The sequence below is a fragment of the Chiloscyllium plagiosum genome, chromosome 39, assembly GCF_004010195.1.
Source record: "Chiloscyllium plagiosum isolate BGI_BamShark_2017 chromosome 39, ASM401019v2, whole genome shotgun sequence".
NCBI classification, from domain to species: Eukaryota; Metazoa; Chordata; class Chondrichthyes; order Orectolobiformes; family Hemiscylliidae; genus Chiloscyllium; species Chiloscyllium plagiosum.
In genome coordinates this window covers 14215808-14240642 of record NC_057748.1, presented here as the reverse complement: position 1 = coordinate 14240642, position 24835 = coordinate 14215808, and the positions used below count along the sequence as shown (strand labels likewise).

Below are 24835 nucleotides of genomic sequence, written 5' to 3'. Positions count from 1 at the left end.
AGGTTATGGTGAGCGGGCGGGTAACTGGAGCTGAGCCCATGATAAAGCTCAGCCATGATCTTACCTCGATGGGCTGGATGGCCTACTCCTGCTCCTAATGTTATGTTAATCTGAAATAAAAGTGTGATTATTCAGCAGCATCTAAGATGAACAGTTTTGGCGACCTTTCGTGAAAACCCGTCATAAATACCGGTCCGAACTGGCTCGGTTCCTCCCTGTCGCCAACTGAGAAGGTGGTGACCCCTCAGTTAGGCTCATACTCAGGTACAAAGTTGTTGAGGGTGCTGCATGTTGGGAATGTCGTCTTTCAGACACGGAATTATCATGGGCATCCATTTGCTCCATTGGGCAAATTGAAGAAAAACGCATGTCACCATTCCCAACATTCCCTCAACCATCATGACCTCAAAGTGCGGATTCATTTATCTTTCATGAATAAAAACAGAGAAACTACTGGAGATACTCAGCAGGTCTGGCAGCATCTGTGGAGAGAGAAACAGAGTTGACGTTTCGCGTCTGGGTGGGATTTTTCTTCAGACTTTCCAGCTCCTTTTAGTTTCAAAGATAAGCAATCCTCGAAATGTTAATTCCATCTCTCTCTCTCCACAGACGCTGCCAGACCTGCTGAGTTTCACCAGCAGTTTCACTATTTTTATTTGTTTTTGCTTTTAGGTTTCTGATTTCCGCGGTATTTTACTTTTACTGATCATTAACTGTTTGGGAATCGCGGGTGCTGAGACACGTGAGTGATGTTTGGACAAATGAGCAGAAATCTTGGTCAAAGTGATATCTCTGAGTTTCTTTGCAGATGAAGATTTTAGGAAGGCTGTACTCATCACTTATGGGCCTACTGGTGACTAGCCAGACCCATCAGATCATAGGAAATAGGTGCAGCGTTAGACCATTCAGTTCATTGTGTCTGCTCCACCATTCAATCATGGCTGATATGTCTCTGAACTCAATTCTCCTGCCTTCTCTCCATAACTGCTGACCCCCTTCCCAGTCAAGAACCTATCTATCTTTATCTTAAGGACACTCAATGACTTGGCCTCCACCACCCTCTGGGCTATTGAGTTCCACAGATTTGACACCCACTGGCTGAAGAAATTCCTCCTCATTTAAAGGGTCATCCCTTCACTCTGAGGCCTCTTCCACAGAAGTTCAAGTGAAGGTGCACTTGCTGTTGGAAACAACCGCATCCAATCATTTCTCTCCTCCTTTTCTCTTTCATGCTTGTCCTTCACTCAGTTTCAAACGTATCTGTTGTGGCAAGTCCAGGCATCACCATCTTTGACCCAAGCTTCTCCCTGGTAATGGTTAACCTTTTGAGTCTGGGGGTCGGGACATCATGTTGAGGTTGTACAGGACATTGGTGAGGCTTCTTCTGGGGTACTGTGTGCAGTTCTGCTCGCCCAGTCATTGGAAGGATATTATTAAGCTGGAGAGGGTTCAGGAGAGATTTACCAGAATGTTGCCGGGAATGGTGGGTTTGAGGCTGGGACATTCTCCACTGGAGCATAAGAGGTTGAGGAGTGACCTTACTGAGGTTTATAAAATCAGGAGAGGAATAGATAGGGTTAATGGTGGGGATGGGGAATTTCAAGACTAGGAGGCACATTCTTAAGGTGAGAATGGAGAGAGATTTTAAAAAGACATGGATGGTTTGCATGTGGAATCAACTTCTTGAGGAAGTGGTGGAGGTGGGCACAGTTACGTTTGAAAGACACTTGGATAAGTACGCGAATAGGAAAGGTTTGGAGGGATATGGGCCAGGAGCAGGCAGGTGGGACTAGTTTAGTTTGGGATTATGGTCAGCATGGACTGGTTGGACTGGAGAGTCTGTTTCTGTGCTGGATAACTCTATGTGACAGAGAGAGATCGCTTCATCAAGGCTGTGAAATGTTGAGTGACCTGGAGTCTTTCTGTTCTGTTTACCAGTAGTCAGCTCTCTGTACAACACTGTCTCGGTCAGGTGATTATCATCCATCCAATCTAAAAGGGACATTTTGAGGAAAAAACATCCAGAGTTGAAAGCACCATAGTGGAAACTGGAGATTGGCCAGACCCCTGTGGACATTCAGAGCGGTGGACGGCAAACAGGACTGGGTACGAATTATCATGCGAGCAGCAGAACTTGGAGGAGCTCAAGCTGAGATCAGGTAGCAATGGCCAACTTTGCAGGAGTTGCTGTGCACTCGCTTGTTGCAAGAACAGGATCTTGCTCTTCATTTCCCTTCCCACCCCTGAAGAAGCTGGCTTTGTCAGCCGCTCTCTTGGCGTGCCATCCGATGAAACGTTGGGCACTACTCGACGGGCGATCTGGGATCCAGCATGGGAAATCTGTTACTCAATCTCATGCCTGTATCATTTCAGCAGCGCTGAGGGGAGTGTGCTGTCTTTTCACACACATCTTAAACTAAGGTCCCACTGGCCTTCCTGCCCGGATCCAATGAGAAAATGCAAAGAAAGGTGGGCTAAGAATTCTACTCAGAGTGCAGGGCAGCATTGACTGGACCAGCATTGATTCTCTGATCTTTTCTTGTCCAATTGCTCCCGGTGGGAGCTTCCTATGCACAAACTGGGAGCTGGGATCCCTGCATTGACTGCATTCCAAAAATTATCTCACGCTCTGAAGCCAGAGGTGTACTGGACTTGGAATGTTAACTCTCCATGGTTATGGCTGTTGAACTGATGCTGGGTCAGTTGCTCATTTTAAACCTGAGATAGATACTTTTTTTTTGTTGAGTAGAGTTATGGAAGGATCAGGGTCAAAGGCAGGAATATGGAGTTAGACCACACAGATCAGCTTGAATGATGGAGCTTGCTTGAGGCACTGAATGGCCTACTCCTGTTCCAATGCTCCTATGTTCCTCCAGGGTTCTTTTCAAAACTACGTTCTTGGATTTGTGGAATATCTTCTCATCCTGAAAGGCACCCTTCTGACTAATCGGTAGGAAGGCCTTATCTTCTCTGTGAATGCCCTTTCCCATGTTATCTCATCCTCTAATGCAGAAATGTAAACTCCTGCAGACAATTACTGCAGGCAGAATCCCACACTCTGATGAGAAAGGGTTAAATTAACCGCTCCACAAAACAAAAAGTAAAACAAGAAAATGCCAGCTCATTTAGCACAACTCCCCATACGGTAATCTGTAACTGGGGTGTTGTTGCCAGCAGTTTCATCCAGTTTACCAAGACTTTGAATCACTGCCATAGTGTCATAGAGTTATTCAGCACGGCAAAAGACCCTTTAGTCCAACCAGTCCACCTCCCTGGCCCATATCCCTCCAAACATTTCCTATTCATGTACTTATCCAAGTGTATTTTAAATGTTGTGACTGCTCCCACATCCATCACTTCCTCTGGAAGTTCATTCCACACACAAACCACTCTCTGTGTAAAGAAAAATTGCCTTTCCTGTCTTCTTTAAATCTCTCACCCCTCACCTTAAAACTATGCCGCTTGTCTTAAAATCCCCCACCCCAGAGAAATGACATTTGCTATTCACCTTATCTATACTCCTCATGATTTTATAAACCTCTATAAGCTGAACCCTCAACTTCCTATTCTCCAGCGAAAAAAGTCCCAATCTATCCAGCCTCTGCTTCTAACTCAAATCCTCCAGTCTCAGCAACATCCTGATAAATCTCTTCTGAACCGTCTCCTATTTAATAACATACTGCCTATAACAGTGCCATCAGAACTGGGCACAGTACTCCAGAAGAGGCCTCACCAATGCCCAGTAGAACCTCTACATGACGTCCCAACTCCTATACTCAAAAGTCTGAGCAATGAAGGCAAGCGTGCTAAATGCCTTATTTCTCCAGAACCCATGAACGACTATGGGAATCCTGAGATCTGTGACATGGTAACGCCAACATGTGGCTAAGGAAACAATAAATGGAACTTGCTTCTCTTTAAGGGAGCGATGGACTAATGGTATTATCACAAGACCATATTAATCCAGAGACCCAGGTAACATTTCAGACACCTGGTCTGAATCCTGTGGTGGCAGATGGTGGAACTTGAATTCAATACTTAAAAAAAAAACTAAGGCATTGCTAATTGTTGGAAACAGGCATCTGACTTACTAATGCCCTTTAGGGAAGGAAATCTGCCATCCTCACCCAGTCTGAGACAAAAACAAATTGCAGATGTTGGAATCCAATAGACAGGCAGGAGGCTGGATGAACAGGGCAGGCCAGGCAGCATCAGGAGGTGCAGAAGTTGATGTTTCAGGACCCTGAAGAAGGATTATATCCGAAACGTTGACTTCTCCACCTCCTGATGCTGACTGGCCTGCTGTGTTCTTCCAGCCTCCTGCCTGTTTATCCTTACCTGGTCTGGCCCACATGTGACTCCTGACCTACAGCCAAATGTTTGACTCTTAAATACCATTATAGGGATGAGCAATAAATCCTGGCCTAGCCAGCGATTCCCACATCCCATGAATGAGCTCCTCGTGATATCCCACCAATTAATGGCACGAATGGCAAACAGATGACCTGAGTGGCAGCCACTAAACTCCCGTGAAATAGCTTAAGACATTTTACTACATCAAAGGTGCCACATAAATGCAGGCCTTCATCGTTGCCGAATGCAAACTGATGAGAAAATGGGTGAGGTAGCTCACTCACAACAGGAAAGGGAACATGACACGGTGAAAATAAAAAATGAGGACTAGGCACCTCTGACAGTAGAGACCGAAACGCAAAGCAACCTTGCAAATCTTCTGCCTGAGTTTGGAAAATATTGCACTCAGAGCTCTGACCACAAAACAGACCGAGCTCCAGGTATGAATTAATCATCACTTGGAATTTGCGTTTCACAAAATTTCAAAGAGGCTCTCAAACATTAAAAGCTTTAGCATGTCAGTTAGTTTGAACTTGCCATGAAGTGCATCAATTTAACGAGAACATAACGCTGCGCGTCATTTAGAAATGTGATTATTCACAGGTAAAACATAAAGTCGCCATTGTCAGATGAGGCTGTTTTCTCATTAGAGAGAGAGAGAGAGAGAACTGGTGATGGTTTAACCTTAAGGTCACTGTGTCTCAGGTGGGAGCAGAGCTCTTCCTGGTAACCTCAGTTGGTATGGAAGCGGTGTCCATGTTCTTGGTGTCACTCTGCATTGCAATCCAGCTGTCCAGCCAACTGACCTTCCCCCCTTTTTCTTTGCAATTAATAGCAATGCCACAAGAACGAAAACTCCTGCATAAAAGCAAAATACTGCTGATGCTGGAGAAACTCAGCAGATCTGGCAGCATCCGTGGAGATGGAGAGAGAAATAGAGTTAACATTTCGAGTCTGATGTGATGCTTTTCAAAAAAAAACATTCACAGGAAGAGGCTGTTGGTGGCTGGGGCCAACCCAGAGGGCAGTTACAAGCTCTAACTACATTGGCTGTGGGTCTGGAGTCACATGTAGGCCAGACCAGGGAAGGAAAGCAGTCTCCTTCCCTAAAGGGCAATAGTGAACCAGATAGGTAATCCCTGACAATCACAAACCTTAATTCTATATTTTTGTTGAATTTAAATTCCACTGTGGTGGGATGCAAACCCAGGTACCCAAAGGACATTACTGAACTAGATGAGTTTTTCCCAGCAATTGACAATGGATTCATGGTCATTTGAATTCCAGATTTTTTTTGGACTCAAATTCCTCCATCTGGCATGGCAGGATTTGTACCCAGAATATTACTTGGGTCTCTGGATTAACAGCCTGGACATACACGTCCCCCTAAGAGTTGAAAGACTGTAGTTACACTGGACCCAAAACATTAACTGTGTTTCTTTCTCCACAGTCGCTGCCAGACCTGCTGAGTTCCACCAGCATTTCCTGCGCTTGCTTTTAATAAAGACTGCTGCTTTCTGTCTGATGCACTTGCTCTAGGCTGTATTAATGAAATAGTGCCAATGCATCGCTCTCGAACTTATCAGGGAATATTTTCGCAGCATATATTTTAGTAAACTGTTACATTTTTAGAACTGATGGCCAACTGCACTGGATCAGGACAGGCTTAGGGTTCAGCAGCATGCAAATGAGTGCGAGCAGAAACCGGAGGAAGCCAAAGTTCTCAACCCTGGTGCGATATTGTTTTTTGCAAGAAATTTGCATCCTGGTCACAGGTTGCCTCCACAAACTAAACCTCTGACTCCAAAATGCACTGCTAAATCTTGCACTTTCTAAAATTAACATGTGCCTATTTATTAGATGCCATGACATCCAGTAGTATCCCTCAGAAAACAAAATGCGGGGGAATCCCTCTGATTTGATGAATTGGTGGTGATGATACTACTTGGGACTCTGCACACGACAGAAGGTGTAGAAAGAACATTCACAAGGCATAATAGCAAGAATAACGTGGGCAGCATGGTAGCTCAGTGGTTAGCACTGTTGCCTCATAGCATCAGGGTCCCAGGTTTGGTTCCAGCCTCGGGCAACTGTCTGTGTGGAGTTTGCACATTTTCCCCATGTCGGCGTGGGTTTCCTCCGGGTGCTCCGGTTTCCTCCCACAGTCCAAGGATGTGCAGGTCAGGTGAATTGCTATAGTGTTAGGTGCATTAGACAGAGGGAAATGGGTCTGGGTGGGTTACTCTTCTGAGGGTCGGTGTGGACTGGTTGGGCCAAAGGGCCTGTTTCCACACTCTAGGGAATCTAATCTAAACAGGGTGTGTTAATCTGGCAAGATTAGTCAGCAGGCACAATGGGAGCAATGGTCCTATTGCTGAGCCTGGGGTTAAAGTCTCACCTGCTCCTGTGGTGTGTAATAACATTTTGATTTGATTTCTTACTTGATTAATTATTGTCAATTGTAATGCGATACAGTGAAAGGTTTTGTTTTGCATGCCTATTCAGACAAATCATATCTCACACAAGTACATCGGGTCGGGATAATAGGACTGAATGCAGCATATAGTGTTACAGCTACAGAAAAGGTGCGGAGGAAGATCAACTCTAATGTTCTTGAATCTGTTGCTATTTGTTTCCAAACTTGTGTATCTTCTGCTCGATGGAAGAGGGTGGAAGAAAGTATAAATGGGCTAGGAGGGGTCTCTGATTATGTTTAGTTAAAAAAAATCTAAAGGCAGGGGCTAACGAGTTACTTATAAAATTGACAGGAAGATGGTGGTTTACTCCTGCTCCTTTACTGTATAAATTAGGAATAGAAGGCCATTTGGCCCATCTGGTCTGCTCTACCATTCAGATAGTGGCTGATTAAAACACACAGGTGGGACAACAATCCTTTTCTCTCAGAGGGTCATGAGACTTCTGCAACCATCTTTCTGAAAAGGTGGTGCCTTTGAATATTTGTAAGGCTGAGCTTGAAGGGTAAGCGAGGGGCTGGAAGGTTATTGGGGGGGGGGGTTGACATGAATGTGGATTTGAGGTTGCAATCTGGTCAGCTTCTTAAGGAGGCCTAGTGGCTTACTCCTGCTGCTTTTTTGACTGTTTGTCTTTGGCCCATTCAGTCTGCCCTGCCATTCCAATAGATTCTAGCTCATCACTTAACTCTACATCATTTTCCCTCTTCATCCCCACAGCCCTTGATCTTACTTGTACCTAACGATTTCTGTATTGAGAACGCAGATATCAAAGAGACATTTCTAGTTGTTGGGGGAGCTGTAGATACAAGATGGTCAATAATAAGCCCAGTCTGGAGTAACCTGTTCACTTAGAGATTGGCTAGAATAGAGCAGTTAATACCACAGAGAATGGTGGAAGAAAATAACTTGACTTAATTTAAGGGGAAGTTGGATGACTTTATGAGTATCAAAGGGACATGTTGATAGGGCTGGATAACGATAATGGGTGGCATGGTGGCTCAGTGGTTAGCACTGCTGCCTCCCAGCGCCAGGGACCCAGGTTCAATTCCTGCCTCGGGCAACTGTCTGTGTGGAGTTTGTACATTCTCCCCGTGTCTGCGTGAGTTTCCTCGGGTGCTCTAGTTTCCTCCCTCAGTTCAAAGATGTGCAGGTTAGGTAGATTGGCCATGCTAAATTGTCCCATAAGGTCCAGGAATGTGTAGGGTGGGTGGGTTAGCCATGGGAAATGAAGGGTTATAGGGATGGGGTGGATCTGGGTGGGGTGCTCTCCAGAGGAGCGCTGTGGACTCAATGAGCTGAATAGCCTGCTTCCACACTGTAGGGATTCCATGAATAAATAGAAGGAAGCACATATGGAAGGGAAGAGTGAGCTGAATGGCCTATTTCTCTGCTGGAAATTTCTGGAAGGTTTGTCTAATTAAGAGATTAGGCATACACTCTCTAGAATGAGAGGAGATCTAATTGAGGGTATTTGAAACTAGCTGAGACTGACCAAGTTGACATAAAGAGGATGTTTCCTCACGTAAGGCAATCTAGAATGAGAGGTTTCAGGCTAAGGGGTAGGAGATTTAAAACCGAGATGAGAAAGAGTTTCTTCTCTGGGAATCTATGGAAATTCACTGCCCCAGTGTGTGGTCAATGCTTGGACACTGACTAAACCTAAGGAGGAGATGGACAGGAATGGGCTGCCGAGTGGACAGGAAAGTGGAGTTGAGGCCAAGTTGAGATCAGAATGGCGGAAGAGCTCGACGGGCTGAATGGCCTCTAGTTCTTATATTTCATGTAAACCCACACGACAAGCGCAGTGGGAAGAGTTCCTCGGCAACTTTCCAGCCCCCACATCCTCATCAAACATCCACCTATATTTCCGTGATCCACAAGCCAGCCAACGTTAACACAACTCAGTTCATGCAATGTACAGTAGCAGGGACTAGTTCCTATGAGATGACACGGAAAAAGGGAATGGGACATTGAAGTGGGTCAGAGCAACATTCAATCGATGAAGTGTTGAAAAAAAACGTAAACTCGTTTCATTTAAGACAGAAATTGTTTTTTTACCGGATCTGCTAGTGCAGACTGTGCAGTTAATAAAGACCACGTGTTGTGGTTTCTGTAAATCTCATGGGGCTTTTTCAATAATACCACCCTCTTTTAATATTTTGCAAGACTGTCGATTCCTGTGTCAGTTTCAGGTTGCTTTGTCAGCTGATGAGAATATTGACAGCTAGCAGACAGATGGAGAATCATTCTCAGAATAATCAGAAATTTATTCGACCGGATTTTGATCAGTCTCAGGCGTTTTCTCATCCCTCAATTTAAACGAGTGTTGTGCCTCAACTTAATCATAGAATCCCTGCAGTGTGGAAACAGGCCATTCGGCCCATTGAGTCCACACCAACCTTTCGAAGGGCAGCCCACCTTCTCATCCCGCTACCCTATCCCTACAACCCCACATTTCCTGTGGTTGACCCACACATCCCTGGACACTACAGGGTAATTTAGTTTGTCCAATTCACCTAAGCTGCACATTGTGGGAAGAAATCAGAGGTCCTGGAGGAAACCCACAGGGAGGATGAGTCGAAGAGTGCAGTGTTGGAAAAGCACAGCAGGTCAGGCAGCATCCAAGGAGCAGAAGAGACGACATTTCGGGCATAAGCTCTTCATCAGGAATGAGGCCATCACACCCTGATCTCCAGCATCTGCAGTCCTCACTTTCTCCATAGGGAGGCAAACTCCGTACAGTCACCTAAGGCTGGAATCGAAGCTGGGTCCCTGGCGCAGTGAGGCAGTAGTGCTAACCACAGAGATACTGTGCTGCCCCTTATGTGAGCTGGTGGAGCAGGGGGCAAGAGGGTATTTCGGACCTTGGTAAATAACAGTGCCAACATTCTACTGCCACGTAGTTACCATTGGCAGCTCTCTTACTTTCCAATCAGAGTTTGTAAGTTCAGATCCCACTCCAGGATAAAAGCGCAAAATGATCAAATGTTGTCCTAGTAAATATTGCATTATCCGTCCTTTCAGATGGATTTATAAGATCCTCAGGTGCTTATTTAAAGAAGAGCGCACGATGGCACAGTGGTTAGCACCGCTGCCTCACAGCGCCAGAGACCCGGGTTCAATTCCTGCCTTGGGCAACTGTCTGTGTGGATTTCCTCCAGGTGCTTAGGTTTCCTCCCACAGTCCAAAAATGTGCAGGTCAGGTGAATTTTCCATGGGAAATTGCCTGTAGTGTTAGGTGAAGGGGTAAATGTAGGGGAATGGGTCTGGGTGGGTTGCTCTTCGGAGGGTCGGTGTGGACTTGTTGGGCCGAAGGGCCTGTTTCCACACTGTAAATAATCTAATCTTAAAAAAAAAGAGCAGGGGATTTCTCCCAGGTGTCCTTTCCAATATTTACCCTTCGTTCGTTATCACAAAAACTGTGTTAATTGTCAATTTTTATTTTGCCTGTGGGCATTTGTCAACTGATATTCTGACACTTCAGCAAACGCCTCAATGGCTGTCGAACAATCTGGGACACCCCGTGATCATGAAGGGCGTTATGTAAATGCAAATCTTTGCCTGAGCAGCAAGATGGAAAAAGAAAGAGAGAAGTGATTGAGGAGGGAATCGGCGTCTGATTTGGCATGGGAGTAAAGAGAGGGAAGGATTAGATTGTGAGAGAGAAGAGGAGATAATAGGGGATTAGAGAAGCATTTCAACAGTTATCGTAAAAATCTCCTCATGCAATTCACAACCGAAAGGAATAATTGTTCAGGTTCTCAACCAGGGAGGCTGAATGGAATGACAATAAAATTGATTGCATCAATGAACGAGTCATTTGCTCTGTTCAGGTCCAGACATAGACTTTCTGATGAGTTTATCAGCAAATTATTTGCAACCTTCGGTAAGTTCCTCAAACTGCTTTGAGGCCTCCTCTCCCAGAGTTTTTGCCACAGGGTTTGGTGCTCTGGCTGTAATCACAGACCTATATTCCACTGGCTGATCCACAAACTGAGTCAGTATCTGGCAGAGCCAGTGAATAGGATGGGAAGAGTGTGGAAGACTCAAACCAGGTTTTCAACCCCAATGTACAAATGATGATAAGATTATGTTTGCTATGTTTTATTGGCATGTGTAGAAATCACATAAAGGACAATGGATCAGTTCGTAGCTGCCCTATTAACTGTTGAATATAGAGTCATAGAGATGTACAGCACGGAAACAGACTTCGGTCCAACCCGTCCATGCCGACCAGATATCCCAACCCAATCTAGTCCCACCTGCCAGATATCCCAACCCAATCTAGTCCCACCTGTCAGCACCCGGCCCATATCCCTCTAAACCCTTCCTATTTCATATATCCATCCAAATGCCTTTTAAATGTTGTAATTGTAGCAGCCTCCACCACTTCCTCTGGCAGCTCATTCCATACATGCACCACCCTTTGCGTGAAAAAGTTGCCCTTTAGGTCCCTTTTATATCTTCCCCCTCTCACCCTAAACCTATGCCCTCTAGTTCCTCCACCCCAGGGAAAAGACTTTGTCTATTTATCCTATCCATCCCCTCATGCTTTTATAAACCTCTACAAGGTCATCCCTTCGCCTCCGACGCTCCAGGGAAAACAGCCCCAGCCTCTTCAGCCTCTCCCTATAGCTCAGATCCTCCAACCTTGACAACATCCTTTTAAATCTTTTCTGAACCCTTTCAAGTTTCACAACATCTTTCCGATAGGAAGGAGACCACAATTGCACATAATTTTCCAACAGTGGCCTAACCAATGTCCTGTACAGCTGCAGCATGACCTCCCAACTCCTGTACTCAATACTCTGACCAATAAAGGAAAGCATACCAAACGTCTTCTTCACTATCCTATCTACTTGTGACTCCACTTTCAAGGAGCTATGAACCTGCACTCCAAGGTCTCTTTGTTCAGCAACACTCCCTAGGACCTTACCATTAAGTGGATAAGTCCCGTTAAGATTTGCTTTCCAAAAATGCAGCACCTCACATTTTTCTACTGAAAGGCTTTGTAGGGTAGGTGCTGAGAGGATATATTTGTTCAATGCCACTGTGGTGTTGGGGTTGTGTCCAGCAGGGTGTTGGTACCTGATGTGCTAATGATTCTGTGTGATCCCATATCATATGAACTAAATGTGGTTTTGAAAGATTCAACAGCTCCAGCTGCATTTCAGCCACAGGCACATAATGTCTGGGCTAATATTAAGCTAAATAAAAAACAAAAGAGCTGCAGATGCTGGAAGTCAGAAACACAAACAGAAATTGCTGGAAAAGCTCAGCAGGTCTGGTAGCTTCTGCGGAGTGAAATCAGAGTTAATGTTTCGGGTTGAGTGACCCTGTCTCAGAAGAGTTCTGAGTCAGGGTCACTCGGCTTGAAAAGCTAACTCTGATTTCACTCCGCAGGTGCTGCCAGACCTGCTGAGCTTTTCCAGCAAATTCTGTTTGTGTTTCTAATAGCAAGGCAGCATGGTGGCTCAGTGGTTAGCACTGCTGCCTCACAGCGCCAGGGACCCGGGTTCGATTCCAGCCTTGGGTGACTGTCTGTGTGGAGTTTGCACATTCTCCCTGTGTCTGCGTGGGTTTCCTCTGGGTGCTCCGGTTTCCTCCCACAGTCCAAAGATGTGCAGGTCAGGTGAATTGGCCATGCTAAATTGCCCACAATGGTAGGTGCGTTAGTCAGAGGGAAATGGGTCTGGTTGGGTTACTCTTTGGAGGGTCGGTTTCGACTGGTTGGGCCGAAGGGCCTGTTTCTACACTGTAGGGGAATCTAACAAGGGCTTTAAAGAATCTAAGCTATTTAGCTGCACACTTCCATCAGCATGTCACACTTTTAGTGGGTCACACTTACTTTGGAATCTGAGATCGCTGTACATTCAGGGTATACGCTATGACAATGATATTATGACATTTAAAGACATTTTGTGTACTCACTCTGGGGCATAACACAACACCACTGATGGGAAACCTGCTTCTGAATAAGGAGTCTCCAATTAAGATAAAAATGAGGAGGAATTTCTTTCCTCAGAGAATCATTAATTTTTGACATTCTCTACAACCAGTGAGCAGTGCTGGCTGCTTCATTAAATACGTTTAAGGATGAGATTCCCTACAGTATGGAAACAGGCCCTTCGGCCCAACAAGTCCACATCGACCCTCCGAAGCGCAAACCACCCAGACCCATTCCCCTACATTTACCTCTTCACCTAACACTACGGGCAATTTAGCATGGCCAATTCACCTGACCTGCACATTTTTGGATTGTGGTAGGAAACCAGAGCACCCGGAGGAAACCCACGCAGACACAGGGAGCATGTGCAAACTCGGCACAGACAGTTGCCTGAGGCGGGAATTGAACCCGGGTCTCTGGCGCTGTGAGGCAGCAGTGCTAACCACTGTGCCACCGTGCCACCCACTAGATTTTAGACCTGCAAGGGGGTCAAAGCTTATGGGGGGCAGACGGGAAAGTGGAGCTGAGGCCACAATTGGATCAGCCATGACCTTATTGGCTGGCACCTCAAGACTGAGGGGCCGAATGGACTATTGCTGTTTTCATTTGTGAGATGCTGCTGCTTGACAGCTCTATCGATGAAAACTTTCATTGGGTTGGCAATGGCGAGGAGACTAATTGGGGTGATAATTCACTTTGGATCAGCCCCTCTCAAATCTGGAACATTTTCAGGTGAATTCCAATGTTGTAACTGTACAGGAACAGCTTGGGTAAGGATGCACTTAGCTTAGGAGCGCAAGTCTTCTGTACTGTGGCCAGGATGTTATCAGGATATGTAGTCTTTGCTGTATCAGGTTGCTATCAGCTTGCTGTGGCTGGGACGCTGATGTACAAGGTTGCTGTGCTTCTAGCCTCATAATGATGGCAACAGCAGAAAAGCATTTCATTGTTGTAAAGCACTTTGGGGTGTCCTGAGGTTTTGGCTAATTCTGCATTGGAACACGTCCAATTTGGGGGAAAAGAGTATGATTCTGCACTCTGTTTTATACAACCTATTCGTCATCTGCAATATTTTGCAATCTTCATAAACTCCAATTGGACCACCTTCAGCACTTACTTGTACCTACAGGGATCAGATCATAAGAAATAGGAATAGGAATAGGCCATTTGGCCCCTCGAGCTTGTTCTGCCATCCAATAGGATCATGGATGATCCAACACTCCACGTGTCTACTTTTCTGCCCTAGTCACATAATCCTTGATTCCCCGACTGATTAAGAATCGATCTCAGACTTAAATATCCACAAGGACTCTGCCCCCACAGCTTTCTGTGGGAAGGAATTCCAAAGACAAACAACCCACTGAGAGAATAAATTCCTCCTCACTTTAGTCTTCAATTGACAATGGACATCAAACTCAATGAATTAATTCATACTCTCCTATTCGTTATTTTGTTGAGGAACTGTTCAATTTCTCACCTTGCTTAAACTTTCTTTCGAGTTTAGTCAATAGGCTTCCAGAACCGATAATCAAAACCACCTTTTTCTTCTAAGAAGAGAAATCCTTAATTTGAGGGCTAGTGAACCATGGCTTGCATTTCTGTACCATTGTCTAAGTTGTCATTAAATATGGGGAGTAGTTGACCATCAATTTAGGTCCTTTTAGGATACTATCCATCACAGGCTACTGATCAAAGCAACCACTCACTATCCCAACTGTTTCTTAAACACTCTGATAATTTCTTAATCCTGTCAATCAACTTCTTAACTGTGTCAATCAATGTCCTAACCGTGCGAGTCAATATAGCCAGTAGGATATCAACCAGAAAAAGATTCTGTTTCTAATGGTGAGGTCTCTTCTGAAGTACTCTGTGTGGTTGTGATCTCCTTGTTGGAAGAAGGGTGTGGTTGAGCTGGAGAGGGTTCAGAAGAGATTTACCAGGAGGTTACCGGGAATGGGTTATAAAAAGAGGTTGGACAGGCTGTAACGTTTTTCACTGGAGTGTAGGAGGTGGAGGGGTGACCACGTAGAGGTTTGTAAAATCATGAGGGTCAAGGATAGGGTTAATGGTAGTTGCCTTTTCCTGAGGGTGGGAGATTTCAAGACCAGGGGACACATTTTTAAGGTGAGAGGAAAGAGATTTAAAAAAAGAGGTGAGGGGTAATTCTTTTGCTTCTGTGTGGAACGAACTTCCTGAGGAAGTGGTGGACGTGGGAACAGTTACAACATTTAAAAGACATTTGGATAAGTTCATGAATAAGAAATGTTTAGAGGGATATGGGCCAGGAGCAGGCAGGTGGGACTAGTTTAGTCTGGGATTATGGTCGGCATGGTCTGATTGGACCAAAGGGTCTGTTTCTGTGCTGGATGACACAATGAATCTAATCATTATCCAGTGCCCAGTCTTAGATTGGATAGGCAATGTCTCATGAGAACTATGTAGAGAGCAAAAGAGGGCACATAGTTGGAAATGAATGTCCCTTCCTAGAAGAGAATAGTTGAAATTGTTGAGGGAAATACTGCGGTAGAGTTTTATGAGGGAAATGCTAGTGACGAAAGCAATGTCTCATGTGACGCAATACCGATTGGCTTCTGGACTGAGTTAAGTGATTTCAAAGAACAGTGCAGCACAGGGACAGGCCCTTTGGCCCACCAAGACTGTACTAACACACGTTGCCTTTCTAAAATTAAACCATTTGCCTTTACGTTGTCTCTTTCCCTCGAATCCCCGCCTATTTATGTATCTTTTAGCAAGTGATGGGCTGGGAGCAGTGTCACAATTAGATGCCTAGATCCAAGTTTTGACTGAGGCTTCTCTCAATTGTTGCTTCTCTCAAGTGTGGTTGACTCCTTTATATCATATTTCCAGTGTATTGTCCAGCAGGAGCAAGACAAAGTGAAACTGGGGACTTCCCATAATCACTTACAACTCAGGGCTGATGGTAAGAGGTGAAACAGGAGTCAGTGGAAGTTGGTAAAGGGAATTGCTAGGGATTGTGGGAAGAAAGTTGGTGATGCCTGGGGTTACATGGGATTGGTGGGCCTGAGGCACACAGACCCCTGGTGAAGAAATGTCTCTGTTTTAAAATTCTCGTCTTTGTTTCCCAATCCCTTTGGTAATTTCACCCTCACCATCACCTTCAAAATCACGTCTAGCCTCAAACCCCACCCTGCTACGATCTCAGCACCCCGCTGAAACTGGCTACCTGACTACCCCCAATTTTAATCGCTCCATCAGGAGTGGCCATGTCTTTAGCTGCCAAGTGCAGAATCCCAACCTCTATCCCCATTTCCCTGTCCTCCTTGGAGACGTTCCTTCAAGCCCACCATGTTTCTTTTTTTTTTGATCATCTGACCCAATATCTTTGTACCTGGCTCGCTGTCAAATCTTGTTTCACTATGCTCCCCTGAAGCCACATGTGGGATCTTACTCTGCAAAGGTTGCAATATCAGTGCAGGTCGTTGTTGCAATGAGGTGGGGTTCGGCAAGGGGCAGTTGTGGATTGGGGAGATGAGGCGCAATGGGGGGGGCGAGGGCATGGTGAAGGGGCTTTAAAGTAGTGAATTATAGTAGCAGTTGGATAGCAGCCATTTTGGACACACAACCTCCTGACTCTATTGAACAGGGTGTTAATGAAGGTGTCGTGGTGGTTTAGTGATTAGCACTGCTGCCTCATAATGCCAGGGACCTGGTTTTGATTCCACCCTCGGGCGACCATCTGTGTGGAGTTTGCACATTGCCCCCATGTCTGTGTCTGTGTGGGTTTCCATCTGGGTGCTCTGGTTTCCTTCCTGCAGTCCAACGATGTGCAGGTTAGTTGGATTAGCCGGGGGAAATGCAGGATTACAGGGATTGGGTGGGATGCTTTTCAGAGAGTCAATGGGCTGAATGGCTTGCTTTCACTCTGTAGGGATGCTATGATGGTTTTGTGTAAAGAATCATTGTAATTTGAACCAGAACCAGAAACCCGCAAGATCTGCGTATAAAGGAACTCAAGCATCAAAGCTTTTCTCTTTGCGGAATTGACAAACCTACCCCCACTCCTGACTTTGTCTATTTTGGGGCAGGTTTCTTGTAATTCCATTGCTTGAACTGGTGCAGCGCTGAGTTAGAGAGTCTATCAGTGACGTGTCGTTCAGTCAATGTCATGAAAACCACTTCCCTTTGAAAGTTGGTAACTTCGGATGTGGTCATTCTTTAGGAAGGGTGATGGGCGGAGTCTCAAAGATGGATAGAAACATGATGACTGGCTTTGGGGCAGGTGTAATTGCTGACCCCGTCTGAAGTATTCCTGGAGATCTAATGCAAACCCTTCCACATCTCAAATGCACACTCTCCCACCATTGCTCCCGTGACTTTCCGCACTAATTGGATGGTGAACAGATTGGATTGGATTGGGTGATCCTTGGTTAATCAGCTCCCATCACACCCACCCCAAAGCACCCATCTGCAGTGTTTATGTAGCTTGCAAACTAATCACCACGAAAAACTAAAGGGAAATATTTTTCACTTTAAATGATTTTCCTATGTTCATTCTCCTGGCATTTGGATTTACCAATGTCTATTGCGAAGAATCATAAGCTCCCTGGCATTAAAGGGTACAATTCTGCTTTTGACAAATGCATTTGGACAATGCCATTATTGAAATGGTAGGAATGCTTGACCCAGAACCCATGTTATTTCTGGTCATTCCACAAATTTGTTGCCAAGGAAACCACCCCAGGCATTTTCACATTCATCTTCCTGTTCTCCCTCGCTCCCATTATGAGTATCAACTTTTTTTTTCATTCTTTCACAGGATGAGCGCATTGTTGACCAGGCCAGTATTTATTGCCCAAACCTAATTGCCCAGAGGACAGTTAAAAGTCAACCACATTAGCTGTGGGTCTGGAGTCACATGTAGGCCAGACCAGGTAAGGATGGCAGTTTCCTTCCCTAAAGGACATTAGCTTTTTAAAAATTTATTTGTGGGATGGGATGTCACCAGCTGGGAGAGTTTTTATTGCCTGTCCTGAGTTGTCCCTTGAGAAGGTAGTGGTGAGCTGCCTTCTTGAATGGCTGCAGCCCTAGTGCAGTAGGTAAGCTCATTACACCCTTAGGGAGGGAATTCCAAGATTTTGATCCAGTGACAGTGAAGGGACAACAGTATATTTCCACATCAGGATGGTGAATGGCTTGGAGGGAACTTGCAGGGGGTGGTGTTCCCATGTATCTGCTGCCCTTGTCCTTCTAGATGGAAATGATTTTGAGATTGGAAGATGCTGTCGTTGGTGAACTTCTGGTCAACAAGTGAACCAGATGGGATTTTCCCAACAATTGACAATGGGTTCCTGGTCATCATTAATTCCACCATCTGCTGTGGCAGGATTTGAACCTGAATCTCAGAACAACACCTGGGTCTCTGGATTAACCGGAGAAAGTGAGGACTGCAGATGCTGAAGATCAGAGTTGAGAGTGTGTTGCTGGAAAAGCACAGCAGGTCGGGCAGCATCTGAGGAGCAGGAGAATCAACATTTCGGGCATAAGCCCTTCCTGATGACTCTCCTGCTCCTCAGATACTGCCTAACCTGCTATGTTTTTCCAGCGCCAACCTTTTTGTTTTTGGGTTAACAGTCCAACAATAATACAATTAGGCATCACTTGGGGTGGCATGGTGGCTCAGTGGTTAGCACTGCTGCCTCACAGCACCAGGGATCAGGGTTCAAATCTGGCCTCAGGTGGAGTTTGCACATTCTCCCCGTGTCTGCGAGGGTTTCCTCTGGGTGCTCTAATTTCCTCCCACAATCCAAAGATGTGCAGGTTAGGGTGGATTGGCCATGCTAAATTGCCCGTAGTGTTCTGCGATGTATAGGTTAGGTGCATTAGTTATGGGTATGGGTGGGTTACTCTTCGGAGGATAGGTGTGGACTTGTTGAACCAAATGGCAGGTTTCCACACTGTAGGGATGCTATGAAACTTACCCTTCACTGTTATTACAATGTACCTGCAATTTCACTTCAGTGAAACTAGTGAGCAATCTATGTCACTTTGATTTCCTGTTCATTTCATTCCCATGAATGTCAAATTAGGGCCAAGACTGTATTTTTAAAAATTCACTCATGGGACACAGGCATTGCTGGCTGGGCCCAGCATTTATTGCCCATCCCTCGTTGCCCTCGAGAAGGTGCTGGTGATGGGATGGGGCATGGGACAAATGTTGTGGAGCTTTCCGATCTGGAGCCAGGGGCAATGTTTGCTCATTTTGTTGTTTGGCTGAAAGTGAGAGACAGGCTGATCAGGGCCAAGGTCAGGAAATATTTCTTCAGACACAGGTAATTAAAACCTGGAGCCTTCACCATTAAAAAAAACCCTTGAAGCTGTTGAGGCTGTCCGATAGCAAAGGAGCTCAGTGGATATGGAATTAAAATGGGTTTCTGTTACATACAGCCATGATCCAATTGAATAGCAAAGCGAAGAGGGACCTGTTTCAGTACTGCATGACCTACTTCTTCCTCTTCCATGGGATATGATTGGTTCAGGAAAGGCTGGCATCTAGTTACTCTTGAACTGAGGGAATTGCTCGGAATGTTAGAACACACACATCGCTGTGGGGCTGGAATCACAAGTAGGCCATCCTGGGAAAGGGCAAGTTCTTCCCAAAAGGGCGTTAGTGAACCAGCTGGGTCCAGAGGACAATTGCCGATGGTTTCATCAGGTCTACCTTCATATTAACTGAAGTTAAACACAACTGGCTGCTGTACTAGGATTCGAAAGCCACACCTGCAGAACAGCAGTCCAGTAGCTCAGGATTACGAGCTCAATGACATTACATTCCACCACCATCAGCCACTTCTGATCCTGTATTCCTTGTCTCTCTCTCTCTCTCTCCCTCTCTCTATCTCTCTCACTCTCTCTCTGTCTCTGTCTCTCTCACTCTCTTTCTTTATCTCTCTCTCTCTCTATCTTTATCTCTCTTTCTCTATCTCTCTTTCTCTTTCTCTCTCTCTCTTTCTCCCTCTCTCTGTGTGTGTGTCTCTCTCTCTATCTTTCTCTCGCTCTCTTTCTCTCTCATTTAATGGTGAGTGGGCAGTCAGGAGGTACTGCGTTTCCCCAAACACTTGGACAGAGCTGTTGTCTTGAGGGCAGTTAGGACTGGGCAATAAATGCTCGCCCAGACAGTGATGCCAATGTCCCACCAATGAATTGTAAAAACGAACACTTTTAGCTTTGTTTTGGCACCGATTGGAATGAAGTGAATAAAAGGCAAAGTGAAGTAGGTTTCTTAGAACAGAAGCCACACCATCCTAGCAGCTGAAGCACAGTACAGTCCCATTTGATCATAAGGATGTCCAATGGCCCAGAGCTCGCAGGGTTACTGTAGCCAAGGTCATGCATGAGTGTGTGATCATTCCAAGTGCTACTGCCATGGCGATCACTCTCCCAAGTTCTGTCAAAGCTTCCGTTGGTACACCAGTCAACGTGGTCCTGCCCCACTGAGTTCCACTTTACTAGCAACATCCTCAAGCACCCTTCATCCCTGAAGAATTCAAAGCAAGACACAGCACACGTTGCCTGCATCCATTGAGGATGGCACTGTGGCTCATTGGTTAGCACTGCTGCCCCACAGAACCAGAGACCCGGGTTCGATTCCAGCCTCGGGTGATTGTCTGTTTGGAGTTTGCACCTTCTCCTCCGCCCCGCCCAACCCCTGTGTTTGTGTGGGCTTCCTCCCACTGTGGAAAGATGTGCAGGCTAGGTGGATTGGCCATGGAAAATGCAAGGTTATGGGGATAGTGTAGGGGGCAAGGTCAGGTGAGATGGCCTTTAGAGGGTTGGTGCAGACTCATTGAGCTAAATGGCCTCTCTGTGCTTGGTAAAGATGCTATAAGGGGAAAATACAAAACATCTTTGAAAAGGCTCTGTGGGAATTTTAGGAATCTTGCTGGCAGACTAGGAGATGCTGGTTGATAAAATGTAATGACCTTTCTGTGGAAAGTAAAAGGTCACACATGGTCATAATACAAAAATGACAAATGAATGGGAGTCAGTATGGGAAGGGGAAGATACTGTATTGGGGTTACAGCTCTTAGGAATGTAACCTTTGAAAAAAATAATTCATGGGAAGTGGCATAGCTGGCTGAGTCAGCATTGGATGCCCATCCCTAGCTGCCCCTGGAGAAGGTGGTGGTGAATTGCTTTTTTGAACTGTAGACATTGTGTTGTGGGTCGACCCACAATGCTGTTAGGGAGGGAATTCCAGGATTTTGACCCAGCGATACTGAAGAAATGGTGACATATTGGGCAGCACAGTGGCTCAGTGGTTAGCACTCCTGCCTCACAGCACTAGGGTACCAGGTTCGATTCCAGCCTCGGGCAACGGTCTGTGTGGAATTTGTACATTCCCCATGTGTCTGCCTGGGTTTCCTCCGGGTGCTCTAGTTTCCTCCCACAATCCAAAGATGTGCAGGTTAGGTGAATTGGCCATTCTAAATTGTCCATAGTGTTAGGTACATTAGTCGGAGGGAAATGAGTCTGGGTGGGTTACTCTGTGTTTGTGTGGACTTGTTGGGCCGAAGGGCCTGTTTCCACACTGTAGGGAATCTAATCGAATATTTCCTAGTAGTGAGTGGTTTTTAGGGGAACTTGCAGGTGGGCCCTTTTACCTGTTGCCTTTGTCCTTCGAGATGGTGGAAGTTGTGGGTTGGGAAGGTGTTGTCTAAGGAGCCTTGACCAATATCTGGAGTGTAGTTAGCACTTAACACTGCCCTAGCACAAAAATGCAGATGACTCCAACCAGATGGACTCACATTGCCTGCTGTGTGCCAGCTTGACTTCCACAGGCTTTTAGATGTACCTGGAATAACTCAGTATCAATGCCATGTCTGGCACTCGGGATGGGCATGTTCCAGCTTAGAAGGAGGCCATTTGGCCCATCATGACTGTGCCAGCTCTTTGAAAGAGAGATTGCGATATACTCCTGCTTTTCATCTGGAACCTTTCTCACTTTCCAGCACCTGCCCAAATCCCTTTTTTAATTATTGATGGAATCAACTTCCAAAATTTTTTTTCTGGTCAGACAGTCCTGATCCTGAAAACTCCAAATGTAAAACATTTCTCCTCATTTCCCCCTTTGGATCTTTCTGTCAACAATTTAATCATACAGGAATACCGGCATTTGTTTAATTGCTTTTCGCTCACCGGATGAAGGTGTCACTGGCTACACCAGCATCTGTGGCCATAGTCTGGAGTCACATGTACGCCAGACCCCCAGGTAAGGACAACAGTTTCCTTCCCTAAAGGGCATTAATGAACGAGATGAATTCTTCTCCAACAAATCAACGATGGATTCATGGCCATCATTGGACTCTGAATTCAAAATCCATCATCTGCTGTGGCAGGATTTGAGCCCAGGTCCCTAGACACATCACATAGGTCTCTGAATGAACAGTTCTGCAATAATAGCACTGGGCCATCACCTTCCCATTGCACAATGTTGTGAAATGCAATAGAGCTGCATGCTTTAGATAAAGTGACTCCACTCAACACAGCACTTTCTATCATTGTCAATGGACAACACATTCCTGTAGATATTATTACTCAGCACTAATCAGAGATGATTAGATTCCCTACAGTATGGAAACAGGCCCTTCGGCCCAACAAGTCCACACCGACCCTCCAAAGAGTAACTACCCAGACCCATTTCCCTCTGACTAATGCACCTAGCACTATGGGCAATTTAGCATGACCAATTCACCTGACCTGCACATCTTTGATGGTGGGAGGAAACTCCACACAGACAGTCACCTGAGGCAGGAATCGAACCCCGGTCCCTGGGAAGCAGCAGTGCTAACCACTGAGTCACCGTGCCACCCTCTTAAGATGCATCTATGGATCGGGTATGGCTTGAGCACAGGACTTCCGGCTCAGAGGGAGGGACACTGCACTACATGAACCCTACATCAGCATTTGTCATAGAGTCATAGAGATGTACAGCAAGGCATGTAGTACTAGAGTAAACGCCTCCACAAGAGACAGCTGTAGGTTCTAGCATTTGAAAACCACACTCCTAACATTCCTCATCATCCAGCAGCAAAAGGAGAGAATTACAAGCCCCGGGCCACGCTTAGTGAGCTCTACACATTATCAGCCGAGATAAATAAACCGAGTGAGAACGCAGTTTATAAACCTGAGTGAAACAGCAGGTTCATCAACTACAAAGATCATTCATTTCAGGAAGAATTAGGTTGAGTTTCAGTCCCGTTCAGTCGACACGCCAGCAGGAGTCACAAACTGTTAAAATGTTTACTACATCTAAAAAGGCCCTACAGCCCACCATGACTGTGCTGGTCCTCAACATCCATCTATTCTGTTCCCATTTGGCAGCACCTGGCCTCTAGAAATTTGTGCTATGGTGTTTCAATTGCTTATCTAAATACTTCTTCAACGTCTTGGTGGTTCCTGCCCCTACCACCCTTTTAGGCAGTGTATTCTAGACTCCCACAACCCTTGGGTGAAAATTTCTTTCCTCAAATCCCCTGTAAATCTCCTGCTCCTCACCTTAAAACAATGCCCCCTTTGTTATTGCCTCTTCTACTAAGAGGGAAACGTTTCTCCCTATTTACCTGTCTATGTCCTTTCAGACCTTTGTACACCTCAATCAGCTTCCTCCTCAGCCTTCTCTGCATTGAGGACGACAGCCCCAGTCTACTTTATTGGCACTGAACTGTTTTCAACTCCTACCCCCGAGTCCTGATCTTACTCCGGCTTGTTTCAAGTGGAAGAATGTCCCATTTCATTCAAATGCAATTTCTGAGTCAAAATGATTTCAAAATGAGTGGAGAATAGCCATCAAGTCCTTCCCCATTTGTGGGCTTTCTTTGCATTGTCCATCCAGAAGAGATTCACCCCCAGTTGAATATTGGGTCATGTGTGTAGATGTCAGTATGTGAGAGTGAGCGAGTGTTTGTGTATGTATGTGGGTGTGTGAGAGTGGGCGAGCGTTGTGTATGTATGTGGGCGTATGAAAGTGGGTGAATATTTGTGTCTTTGTGTGGGTGTGTGAGTGTGGGTGATTTTTATGTGTATATGTGTGTGTGTGGCGACTGTGAGAGTGGGCGAGTTTGTGTGTGTGTGTGTGCATGTTTGTCAGTATATGTGTGTGAGGGAGGGTTCGAGTGTCAGTGTGTGAGTGGGTGAGTGCATGTATATATGTGTGCCCGTGTGAGTGTGCTTTTGGTTACGCAAAAGAAATTGAATTTCAACCTTTAAATGCAATAGGTAGATAAATATTGAACCTTTTATCTGTGAATGTGTGTGTGTGTTTCTGTTTATGTGCCTGTGTATGTGCATATTTCTGTTTGCAAGTCTGTGTGTGTGTGTCTACATAACTATATGTCTGTAACCCTTCAATGATTAAAGCCAATATCACAGTCGTTTCACAATTCTGGGTCTGAGTTCCACTTGTAAGATAGACTATTGTCTCTGATATAATAATATCAAATGTGCAGTTTGTTATGTCTTGTATCATTAATCTCAAATTATTGTACCATTGCATACAATAGTGCAGGTGACTGATGACTGATCGAGCGATCTATCTAAAAGCAAAGTTTACCTCTCTACATGAGGGGATTAGTTTGCAACCTTGTATTTCAGACATCACAGTAAAGTGAAATAGACAAAAAAGCAAGAAATGTATAGTCACCTTTTGATATCTGGCTTCTGGGTCCTGGAGACCTTCTGTGAGGAGAGCAAGTCTGAAGAGGTCCGATATGAGTCACAAGCATTCAGCTATGTCATGACAAAGAACTGATCTAATGATGTGATAGCACGACAGGCTGTGCACAGGATCTCATGGGCTGGCGTGTTTCGAGGTGAGGCCGGTAGCTTTGTGGGTTGTTCCGACAATGACAGAGTGCTGAGGCGGTTGGTCAAAGAGGAAATGGAAAAAAAAAAGGTAGATCAAGGCGACTGAGCTTCGGCAGCAGAAAGGCTTTTTTTTTTAGAAATCAAGTAGATGACACTGTCCTATCAGAGAAGGAGCAACGGGCAGTCTCTCTCATCTGGTGTCCATCCTGGGCTTGTC

General features: G+C 45.5%; 1 protein-coding gene across 3 annotated transcripts in view; it reads right to left on the bottom strand.

Moving 5' to 3' along the window:
• Positions 1–24628, bottom strand: part of LOC122542254 (interleukin-2 receptor subunit beta-like) — a 113171-nt gene extending 88543 nt beyond the window's left edge. For all 3 annotated transcript variants that reach the window (XM_043679798.1, XM_043679797.1, XM_043679799.1), the window contains exon 1: positions 24455–24628. The gene's annotated coding sequence lies outside the window, so the exon portion shown is untranslated. The remainder of the gene's footprint in view (positions 1–24454) is intronic.
• Positions 24629–24835: the final 207 nt, after the last annotated feature.